Source organism: Ovis aries, chromosome 13, assembly GCF_016772045.2.
Source record: "Ovis aries strain OAR_USU_Benz2616 breed Rambouillet chromosome 13, ARS-UI_Ramb_v3.0, whole genome shotgun sequence".
NCBI classification, from domain to species: Eukaryota; Metazoa; Chordata; class Mammalia; order Artiodactyla; family Bovidae; genus Ovis; species Ovis aries.
This window is the reverse complement of record NC_056066.1, coordinates 51,604,670-51,616,800: the sequence shown is the minus strand read 5'-3', so window position 1 is coordinate 51,616,800 and position 12,131 is coordinate 51,604,670. Positions and strand designations below refer to the sequence as shown.

General features: G+C 43.3%; 1 protein-coding gene and 1 non-coding gene across 14 annotated transcripts in view; both read right to left on the bottom strand.

Moving 5' to 3' along the window:
* The window catches only part of DNAAF9 (dynein axonemal assembly factor 9), a 180,779-nt gene that overhangs the window by 59,545 nt on the left and 109,103 nt on the right, over window positions 1-12,131 (bottom strand). The gene's annotated exons all lie outside the window — the stretch shown is intronic.
* On the bottom strand, window positions 7,049-7,121 carry TRNAS-GGA (transfer RNA serine (anticodon GGA)). Its single transcript has one exon. It is a non-coding gene; the product is annotated as a tRNA-Ser (tRNA).

Genomic DNA, 12,131 nt, shown 5'->3' with positions numbered 1-12,131 from the left:
AGAGTTGGTGGCTCGGACGGTAAAGCATCTGCCTGCAATGCGGGAGACCTGGGTTTGATCTCTGGGTTGGGAAAATCCCCTGGAGAAGGAAAAGGCAACCCACTCCGGTACTCTTGCCTGGAAAATCCCATGGATGGAGAAGCCTGGTAGGCTACAGTCCACGGGGTTGTAAAGAATTGGATACAACTGAGTGACTTCACTTTCCAGAGAAGGCGATGGCACCCCACTCCAGTACTCTTGCCTGGAAAATCCCATGGATGGAGGAGCCTGGTAGGCTGCAGTCCATGGGGTCGCGAAGAGCTGGACACGACTGAGCAACTTCACTTTCACTTTTCACTTTCATGCATTGGAGAAGGAAATGTCAACCCACTCCAGTGTTCTTGCCTGGAGAATCCCAGGGATGGGGGAGCCTGGTGGGCTGCCGTCTATGGGGGTCACAGAGTCGGACACGACTGAAGCAACTTAGCAGCAGCAGCAGCAGCAGAGTCACTTCACTTTCACTTTTTCCAAGGCAGAAGATATGAGACTAAGAAGAGGGATTGATTCCTTGAGCTGTAGTTCTAAAAAGTTAGCCCCAAAGCTCTGGAAGGCTACAATGATATGAAAAGCAAAGGCCAAGTTTTGAAGGTTTCCTGAGGAGGTGGGGTTTCAGGAGGCACAGAGGGGCCTAGTGAGTATGTGTGCTTGTGTGTGTATTAATGAGGTGTGGGGAGGAATGCGAAAGGTGGAGGCAGTTTTTAGGTACAAGAAGAAGGTTTGAAATCTGAATATCAACTGACGAACTAGATGAGTAGTCAGAGGGAACTAATGGCATTCTTACCGGCCAGCGCAGTTCAAAGCACTCAGTGGTTCAAGTCCAATAACGTTCCCACCCGCTAACAAGTAAAACCTAGCCTCACCTACACACAGTCTTGCCCTATGACTCTCCTGAGTGGAGGTTCCTCATGCCCCAGCCTCATCCTGCACTGACACCAAGGTTTGTCACTGCTGTTCCCAGACCATTCCCTCCCCATCTGGCATAACACTTTTACTCCCTTAGAGACTCAAACCTCTCCTTTCCTTCACTGCCCACATCTACTGCCCTCCTAATTATGCCACAACACTTTAAATAGCTTCTGAATGTGCTCATAGTCTTCTTTTCCGAAGCCAATACTCCCTTTCCCTCTGAGATCTGGCCTTGCTGCTCCTCAATCCCAGCTCCACAGTGGTAAAGCAGCACCCAGAATGTCTTAACTTCTGAAATCTTGAGCTCCAGAACCTAATCTCTGACTACAGTATGGCATCATCCTTTTAACTATCTCCCTCCCGAAACCTCATTCTGTGATGTCACTGAGCCTTCAAAGCCTTTGGTTCTCTCATTTTCTCTTACTGCTCAAAAATTTCTGACTTTCCTCTCAACTATACCCAGGGCTGATCCACAGGGACAGGGATGGGAATAGATTTTACTCATAGCATGTCATATACATTATAGTTTTCCATCTTTGCAGCTACTATTGGGAGGGAACAGTATTCTTAGAGAATTGATGGGGAAACTCAAAGTTTAAAGAGATCTTCCCAAAAGTCACAGAACTACTTGTTAGTGGAGACAAGTACAGAACACAGGTTTGTCTGATGCCAGAGCACTGTACATGCTGGCCACTTCAGTTCTCTTACATTTTTCCTTCACCTTTGCTCTCTCCACAGCCCATCTGCTGCTAACTGGATGAGGTACCTTCTCTGCTTCCTCAATCTCAAAAAGCCTTCAAGTGCTGCCTGGCAGTCCCACCACTGCTACCTCTGTCTACCAATTCCTCCAGGGCGTGGCCAAAACCCTCAGCACTCTCCTAACACTACAATTTCATAAACTCCAGCTATAAGATGGCTTTACCTACTGTTACAGAGAAAAGAAGGATCAACAGGTGTAATCAGGTAGAAACCGTTCCCTACCTACTGCTTAGTATCTGGGCTCTTCCATGTCCTGGGGTCACTGTCTACCTATGTATCTCTAACGTGAAGCTTCTTAAGAACAAGTACCACTTAAAGACCTCCTAGACAAACCTCAGAATCACTCCAAAGCTTCCAGAAAAGAGCACAGATCTGAAAGTTGGCATATTCCACGTAGTCACTGGGAAGATGGGAAAAGAGGTGGATCAGGGAGGTCACCTCCATCACTTCTACTCCCTCTAGATTCTGAAGCCTCAAAACAAAATGGAAAAGAGGAAGGGAGAAATTCACAAGGCAGTATGGAAAAGCACTCACTATGGGACCTGACCCAGGGCAAGGACTCAGTACACAAGAGCTGGTTATTGCACCAGTGCAGAGACGGTTTGATGTCACAGCTACCCATTAGTTTTGCTCTGGGAATAGTAACATGTAAGATAACTGAAGTCCATCACTGAGTGGTCCAGTGCCAGTGCCCTGGTCTCTCAGATCCCAACTGACTTGCAGTAGTAATACTTTAGGTATCTGTTCTGGACTCATGACTGTCAAACTGTGGTCTGATGGGACGTGCTTTTGTACGGGCTTCTCAGTGACTGTGGGAGCCAAATCCTAAGGCCTTCTCCCTGTCTTCTTATTCAGTCATTGGTGCCTTGCTTGATGGGCTCTGTCATTCCTTCTCTATTCTGTGAGTCTGAAAAGTCAAGGTAAGAGGAAGTTCATACTCAGTACCCAAGGAGCAAGGGGACTACATCAGGACTACTATTGACTTCTGCATCCCCAGAAGTCTAACAGGAGAGGAATGAGCCCTCAGGAAAAAGAAGACACCAAGTGTTAATGAAAAAAAGTTGGCTTTTTCTCCTTCGGACAGCAGGCTGTACAAATAAAATCCTCCAATGGTCCAGCCTGTATAAATAGGGAACACTATCACTGCTGGGAAAATATGATGCAATGCGTGGATACTCTTTATTCTGTATATATGACAATATGTGAAGTACACACATACGGTTTAAAGAAAAAAAATCAAAACAACAACCCTTGATGCCTAGATTGCACCACTCAGCCTAAGAAATCAAGTATTCCTTGTGCCTTTGAAGCCTCCTTAGTGTTCTTCCTCAAACACACTCTTCCACCCAGAAGGAACCAACATCCCAAATTCTATACAGTTCCACCATACTTCAGTGTATCTATAAACTATATATGACTTAGTCTTGTCTGTTTACTTTCATTCGGATGGACTCTTAGCACACATTTATTCTGTGACTTGCTTACTTCTTTCAACATCCTGTTCCTGAGAATCATCCACACCACAGGTAACATGCAACTATGGGTATTATGTATGTTGCAGGTATATGCTGTGTAATTCATTCATGGTCAGTACTATAGAGAAGTTTCTTTTAAAGTGTCCTTCAACAGCTTCATATGGGCCCAAGGGAACACATGAGAGGGCACACAATGAAATAGGCAGCCCCTGTCTGGGCCTTCCCATCACAGGAAGGTGAAAGCTTGGTCACCAGAATTCTCAGACTTTATGCGTCAATGGTATTAGCATCTCTGCTCCTCACTGCTAAATAATCTCTGTCTGATGGAAAAAATACTCTGAATCCGTAAATTGCTACAGGAATAAAGAAAATGCTGTCTGAGTGTCAACCATTCACTGAGGCTTGTAGAAGATAGTAGATATATAGTCAATTGATATTCAACAAAGGCACAAAGACAATTTAAAGTAAAAGGAGAGTCTTTTCAACAAATGATGCTAGAAAAAAATGGATATTCCCATGTAAAATAATGAATATCAATTCATACCTTGCACTGTTCTGCCTATTCCTACCTGCCACAGTGGAAAACCTCATACTTTACAGGGATGGCAGCTAGAGTTCTCAGAAGGATTTTGCCTCAGCACTGGGGTAAAATTAGTTCTAAACTAAATGCTACTCTGCCTCCTACCTGACAAAGCTTAAAAAGAAAGGCCGAGAAGATAAGACTAGAAGAGAAATATAACAATTATTATAATTGTATCACATAAGTTCAAGGCTAGAGGAAAGACAGAAAGAACTATGCTAACTTGAGACATGAAAGATGTAAAAAGGATCTAAATAGAACTTTTAGAGATGAAAAATACATTTCCTAAGAAGAAAAAAAACACTGAGTGAGACTAATGACATGAGAGAACTCTTGAGAGGTTAGCTATTCCATGGTACTGCTGCCTCAGATTTCATTTAGTATGGCCAAGTGGCCTGCACAGGCCTTAAACTGACACTATAGGGTCTTCATGCAAGCACATGTCCTAGACAACAGCCTGCAGAGTCACAAGCAAATGTAAGTTCCTAATAAAGACTTTGCCAGCAGCCCCTGTCATCAAAAGTCTTTCCCGAATCCTTAGTGTCTTTCCCTTGTGTGCCCCTTATATAGTCAATTGACTCCATAACCCCAAGGAGCTTACCAAAACCCCACTCTCTTTGGTTTGAATGGGCCAGTTTGGCCTTAGCCTGGGAAACTCAAAGCATTCCACCCACAAACTTAAATAAAGGCACATACCCCAGGTCTAGCCTGAACCTTGCTTTGACCCTTCTTCCCCTGCTTGTCTGTGTGACCCATCAGCGCATCCCATGTACTTCCTCCTGGATTTGTGAATAATACGCTTCTCTATTCCAATTTCTTTAGGGGTCTTTTGCTGGAACTGGCATACCATCCAGCACCCTGTGTTCCAATTAACAAATGATAATTTTAAAAACTCGTAACAACAATGCAGAACAAAAGATTAGTAAATCAAAATATGCAGAAAATATGCAAAATAAAACACAAAGAAAAAAAAGACTAAAAATAATTGTACAGAGAATCAGGGAGTGGTGAGACAACTTTAGGTAGCCAATTGATGTAATTGGAATACTTGAAGCAAAAGGAAAAAACTGAAGAAATAATGAGCAAAACATTTTCAAGTCTGAGGAAAACTCTAAATCCATTGATTCAAGAAGCTAAATAAATCCCAATGATAAACAACAAACCATAGCAGTCACATAAAGATCAAACTGCTTAATATCTATGATAAAAAGAAAGAAAATCTTCAAAGCAGCTGGAGTTATATAGAAAGGAACAAAGATAAGAATGACAGTAGATTTCTGCTCAGAAATAATGTAAGCAAGAAGACAGTAGAGTACAGCAACATCTGTAAAGCCCAGAGAGGAATGGTCAACCTACAGTTCTTTACCAAGTGAAAACATCTTTTCAGATGTCCTGGGGGTTGGAACTTTTGAAATGGCTGTGAGGAGTCTGGAAAATTCTCTCCCCAGGAAAACAGCCATAAAACTGGACTGACTGTCAAAAACAAAGAGTTAAGGACTCCGGTAACAGACCAAAGTTATACAACAAAACTGAGATGCATTTAAGGAATTCTACTGAAACTTGGTAAAAATAGTGGAAATTGGAGTATTTTAGCTTGAGGCTATTCACATTACTTCTCTTCCAGCTCCATGGTGCTGAAGTCTTATGAGGGAGTGAGGCAGGCTTGTCAGAGTGGCTGACTTTATTTGGGGGCAAAGCACAGAAAATTCTACACAAAGAGATATCAAAACTTGAAGCAATCATAGTGGCAAACATTAAGGGAGGACCAACATACCAGAGATCTCAGTGCTGGTTGGTACAACCAGCCAGAAATGTATCAGGGAAGTCAGGGGACTGAAATAAAATAGATGGCAGTTACGTCTTTAGATACAGCAAGAAAGATGTGTTTCAAGGCACTGTCTAGCGCCAGGTGCACCAAGGGACATATATGAGAATGCTCACAACAGCACTGCCTGCAACAGTGAAAAACTATAAAGAACCCAAATGTCCACCAAGAGTCAAAAGGATAAACAGCATATCTTCACACAAAGCAATCCTATGGAATCATGAAAATGAATCAACTATATGATTACACAAAACAATCTGGATGAATCTGAAGATCAGAATACTCAGTAAAAAAGACAAGTCCCAGAAGAACATGATAGAGTATGATTCTAATTCGTATTTAATTAAAAAATAAGACATTGTTTAGGGATATAGGCGTATGTGGTAAACTCTAAAGCAGGCTCCTGGGATTCCCAGGAGCTCGGTGGTAAAGAAGCTGCCTGCCAATGCAGGAGACACAAGTTCAATTGCTGGTCTGGGAAGATCCCACATGCTGCAGGGCAACTAAGCCAGTGCGCTATGACTACTAAGCCTGTGCTCTAGAGGCCACGAGTCGCCAACTACTGAGCCCACGTGCTGCAATTACTGAAGTTTAGGTGCCCTAGAGCCTGTGCTCCACAACAAGAGAAGCCACCATAATGAGAAGCCTGCACACTGCAACTAGAGAGTAGTCCCTACTCACAACTAGAGAAAAGCCTGTGCAGCAAGGAAGATCCAGCACAGCCAAAAATAAATTATTTTTTAAAAAATGACCCTTGATAAGGTCATTATTTAATAAACAAATAAAGCAGGCTCCTGAGGATTAGGTATTTGGCAGCCAGCCTGACCAAGGTCAGCAGGGTGGGGAAGAGAAGGGCATATAAAGGAAATGAATGAACAGAAAGCTGCATAACAAAAAGCCTTGTGATAGCGGAAGTCACTAACTGGGGAAGAAAAAATTTAAACAGAGCTGGAAACATTTCAAGGTAAAGGAAGTACTATTCTTTTTCGCTGGGCCTACCCTAGACCGAAAATTAAAAGACCTGGACCACCCTCCAGATGTTATCACTAACCTGTGCTATAACCTCAGACTACTTTTTCACCTTCCATGGGGCTCAACATATGAAGATCAATCAAAAAAAGCATAATGGTGACTTTTTAAATGATATTTAAACTTCAGGACCCCTCACCTGCTTAAGCCCCCTTCCAAGGCCCAGAGAAGAGACCTATTTTATATGTGTTACTTTCCTTACAAGAGTCCCAAAGAATTATAAACTTCAAGTCCTATAAAACTGACCTGAGCCCTTAAGTGGTAAAATGCTTAACACACAGCCAGAGGGTGAAGTGAAGTGAAGTGAAGTGAATTCGCTCAATCGTGTCCGACTCTCTGCGACCCCATGGACTGTAGCCCACCAGGCTCCTCCCTCCATGGGATTCTCCAGGCCAAGAGTACTGGAGTGGGTTGCCATTTCCTTCTCCAGGGGATTTTCCTGATCCAGGGATTGAACCTGGGTCTCCTGCATTCCAGGCAGACGCTTTAACCTCTGAGCCACCAGGAAAGCCCCAGCCAGAGGGTACTTCTATTTAAATTCTCTGCTCCTATTGAAACTTCTGGCCTCAGAAAACCATCTCCTAATTCAAACTACATTTTCCTCAGAAACTAAGAAAGTGTGAAATCTAAGCTCTCAGGTGTGTGATTAACAAGGTTCGAGAAATTCCCGGTTTGTGTGCTTTATTCTTGTGTAGACGCTTGTTCCTTGAAGGAAAGCTATGACAAACCTAGTTGTTGTTGTTGTCCAGTTGCTAAGTTGTGTTCGACTCTTTGCTCTCCCATATACTACAGCACGCCAGGCTTCCCTGTCCTGCACTATTTCCCAGAATTTGCTCAAACTCATGTCCATTGAGTCAGTGATGCCATCCAAACATCTTATCCTCTGTCACCCCCTTCTCCTCATACCCTCAATCTTTCCCAGCATCATGGTCTTATTTCCAATGAGTCAGCTCTTCACATCAAGTGGCCAAAGAACTGGAGCTTCAACTTCCGCATCAGTTCTTCCAATGAATATTAAGTGTTAATTTTCTTTAGGATTGACTAGTTTGATCTGTTTGCTGTCCTAGGGACTCTCAAGCGTCTTCTCCAACACCACAGTTAAAAAGCACCAATTCTTTGGCGCTCAGCTTTCTTTACAGTCCAACTATCACATATACACATAAACTGCTAGAAGACCATACCTTTGATTATACAGACCTTGATTGGTAAAGCGATGTTTCAGCTTTTTAATATGCTGTCTAGGTTGGTCATAGCTTTTCTTCCAAGGAGCAAGCGTCTTTCAATTTCATAGCTGCAGTCACCATCTGCAGTGATTTTGGAGTCCAAGAAAATGAAGTCTCTCACTGTTTCCCCATCTATTTCCCATGAAGTGATGGGACTAGATGCCATGATCTTAGTTTTTTTGCATGTTGCGTTTTAAATCAGCTTTTTTAACTCTCCTGTTTCACTTTCATCTAGAGGCTATTTAGTTCCTCTTCGCTTTCTTCCATAAGAATGCTGTCATTTGCCTATCTGAGGTTATTGATATTTCTTCTGGCAATCTTGATTCCAGCTGTGCTTCATCCAGCCTGGTATTTCACATGATATACTCAGCATATAAGTTAGAAAAGCAAGGTGACAATATACAGGCGTGACGTATTCCTTTCCCAATTTGGAACCTGTCCGTTATTCCATGTCCAGTTCTAACAGTTGCTTCCTGACCTACAAACAGGTTTCTCAGGAGTCAGGTAAGTTGGTCTGGTATTCCCATTTCTTGAAGAATTTTCCACAATTTTTTAGTGATCCACAATTTTTTTGTGATCCACACAGTTTACTTTGATTTGTGGACTTAACATTCCAGGTTCCTATGCAATATTGTTCTTTACAGCATTGGACTTGACTTCCATCACCAGTCACATCGACAACTGGGCACTGTTTTCACTTTGGCTCCATCTTTTCACTCTTTCTTATTTCTCCACTCTTTTTCAGTAGCATATTGGGCACCTACCGACCTGGGGAGCTTGTTTTTCAGTGTCCTATCTTTTTGCTTTTTCATACTGTTCATGGGGTTCTCAAGGCAAGAATACTGAAGTAGTTTGCCATTCCCTTCTCCAGTGGACCACTGGAGAGTTTTGTCCGAACTCTCCACCATGACCCATCCATCTTGGGTGGCCCTACATGGCAATGGCTCATAGTTTCACAGAGTTAGATAAAGCTGTAATTCATGTGATCAGTTTGGTTAGTTTTGTATGACTATGGTTTTCATTCTGGTCTGCCCTCTGATGGATAAGGATAAGAGGCTAGTGGAAGCTTCCTGAATAGAGAGACTGATGTGGGGGAATCTGGGTCTTGTTCTGATGGGTGGGCCCATGCTCGGTAAATCTTCAATCCAATTTTCTATTGATCGATGGGGCTGTTCCCTCCTTGTTGTTTGGCTGAGGCCAAACTATGGTAGGGGTAATAGTGGTAATGGCGACCTCCTTCCAAAAGACTTTTGCCTGCAATGTTGTATTCAGTGCCCCTGATCCCGCAGCATGCCACTGTTAGCCCACACCTCCAACCAGAGACTCCTAGACGCTCACAGCCAAGTCTGGCTCAGTCTCTTGTGGGGTCACTGCTCCTTTCTCCTGGGTCTTGGTGCACACATGGTTTTGTATGTGCCCTCCAAGAGTCCGTTTCCCCAGTCCTGTGGAAGTTCTGTAATTAAATTCCACTGGCCTTCAAAGTCAAATTCCCTGGGGATTCTCAGTTCCTTTGCCAGATCCCCAGGTTGGGATATCTGTTGTGGGTCCTACAACTTTTTTTAGCACTGCGAGAATTTCTTTGGTATAACAGTACTGCAGTTTGTGGGTCGTCTGCTCAGTGGCTCTATGGTGGGGCTAATGGTAACTCCTCTAAGAGGGCTTAGGCCACATACCACATGTCCCAGGTCTGCTGCAGCCAGAGTCCCTGTCCCTGTGGCAGACCACTGCTGACCCATGCCTTGGCAGGAGACACTCAAACACTGAAAGGCAGGTCTGGCTCAGTCTCTGTGGGGCCTCTGGGTCCTGGTGCACACAAAGTTTTGTTTGAGGCCTCCGAGTATCTCTGGCAGGTATTGGGTTTGATTCTAAATGTGATTTAGCCCCTCCTACCATCTTGTTGGATCTTCTCCTTTGCCCTTCGACATGTGGTATCTTTTTTTGGTGGTATCCAACATTCTCCTGTCGATGGTAGTTCAGCAGTGAGTTGCAATTTAGGAGTTCTTGCAGAAGATGAGCACATGCCCTTCTGCTCTGCCATTTTTAAATTACTTGTAAGTGAGCATGTGACTTCCACCTGATTTAATTTTCTTTAGTCCCAAGGCTTCAAAGCCAGAGAAAAGGCACTGGTCTGGGCTGCTGGCATGTTCATTCTTCAGAATCAACTGGGAATCAGTTCAAAGGCAAATCAACAAAAGTCCTGTATAGTCAAAGCTATGGTTTTTCCAGTAGTCATGTATGGAAGTGAGAGCTGGACCATAAAGAAGGCTGCTGCTTAGTCACTCAGTCGTGTCCAACTCTTTGTGACCCCATGGACTGTAGCCTGCCAGGCTCCTCTGTCCATGGGATTCTCCAGGCAAGAATACTGGAGTGGATTGCCATCCCCTTCTCCAAAAAAGAAGGCTGAGTGCCGAAGAATTGATGCTTTTGAACAGTGGTGCTGGAGAAGACTCGAGAGTCCCTTGGACTACAAGGAGATCAAACCAGTCAATCCTAAAAAAAATTCACCCTGAATGTTCATTGGAAGGACTGATGCTGAAGTTAAAGCTCCAATACTTTGGTCTACCTGATGCAAAAAGCCGACTCATTGGAAAAGACCCTGATGCTGGGAAAGATTGAAGGTAAAAGAAGAGGGCAGCAGAGGAAGAGATAGTATCACTGACTCAGTGGACATGAACTTGAGCAAATTCCAGGAGACAGTGGAGGACAGGGGAGCCTGGCATGCTGTAGTCCATGGGGTGGCAAAGAGTCGGACATGATTTAGTGACTGAACAACAATAGAGACCTCAGGATAGACTGAATCTTGCTGGATAACTCAATACAGTAGAAGATTATTTTTTTAACAAGGCCCTTTGCTAAGAAGGTGAAAACTAATTTTGGCAAATATCCTTGCTAAATATTATAACTGGCTCAACTATGACAGAGTATAACTGTCTCTGTGTTGTGTCTACAAGCTGATTTTAAAACATTATGCAATTCTGCCTCAAGGCTGGGAGTACTGTCACACACACTCTTGTTCTCAGCAAATGTTCCTAACTTCCTGGTCTTCTGTACCAGGATCTGGAGAGGCAGAAATGCAGGGGCCACAGCACAGTCATGATAATGAATGCTACCTGGCATGTTGTAGATCAAAAACCAGAACTCCTTGTGTTTTGTCTTCTATGACAATGGAGAAGCAAAAGTTTAACCAGTGATCTGAGAACATGGAGAGCAACTTGCCACCGGAAAGAATATTTTCAAGAAGAACAAATTATCCAGAGAGAGAATCTGCTTAGTAAAGGATGAAGAATTTGTGGAACAAAAAAGGCTTATCTAACATGGAAAGAATAGGACTCATAAGAATACATTATTTTGAGGAGACCAAAAGGAGTATGGAATGAATCCCAGGAAATCCATGAAAGATCCACAGAGTTCTTGGGAACTTTAAATCAGCAGAAATACTGCCAGTTTGAAGGGGATAGAGAGAATAGAAAATGAAAGGAGACTGCTGGACCCCCAAAATTCTAGAGGCAAGAAGCAGGCTGAAAAACTAATAAGCTACAAAGTGCCACCTTCATGAAAAGGAAGGATGACACAGGTATAATCAGAAATCAAGAGGGCAAAGTCATGAACCCAGGAGGCAGAACCAAGAGTTTAACAGGTAGAACAAAGAACCCAGAGGGCAGAGCTAAGGGTCTTGGAGGACTATTCCCAGGCCTTGAAACCTAATCCAGGAGCTGGAGTTTGCCTAGCTTAATTTCAAAGCTGTCTTGGGCTTGGGACTCCTTTTTAATATAAATGTCTATACCCTATGCCACTCCTACCTTGTACACTGGGAGGGCTAGGGAAGATAAAAAGCCTCTAATTTCAAAGGTCCACAGATGGAAAGGAATCGTGTTCAGGAGCTGTACTTTATGAATTACAAGCCAGAGCCTCACCTACAGCTGATTTAGATAATCTTGATGATGAGATTTTGGATTTTTCAGCTGGTGAGAGTTAAGACTTTGAATTGTTGCCATAATGGAATGAGGCTCTTGGATGTGGGTGATTATATCTTTCATGTGAGAACTATTGGGGTCAGAGGGCATACTATGGTAGGCAGAAATTTAAGACAGCCCCCATGACCTTCAGCTTCTTAGGTTACTCCAGTGTTCGTACAACATTATATGGCAAAAGGGAGATTATCTGATTGGGTCTTCTCCAATCACATGAGCCCTTTATAAGCAGAGTTTTCTCTGGGTGGTAGAAGAGGAGGTCAGAGAGATTAGCAGTGTGAGAGAGATTCAACACGATGCAGGTTCTTTGTTGCTGAGATGGAG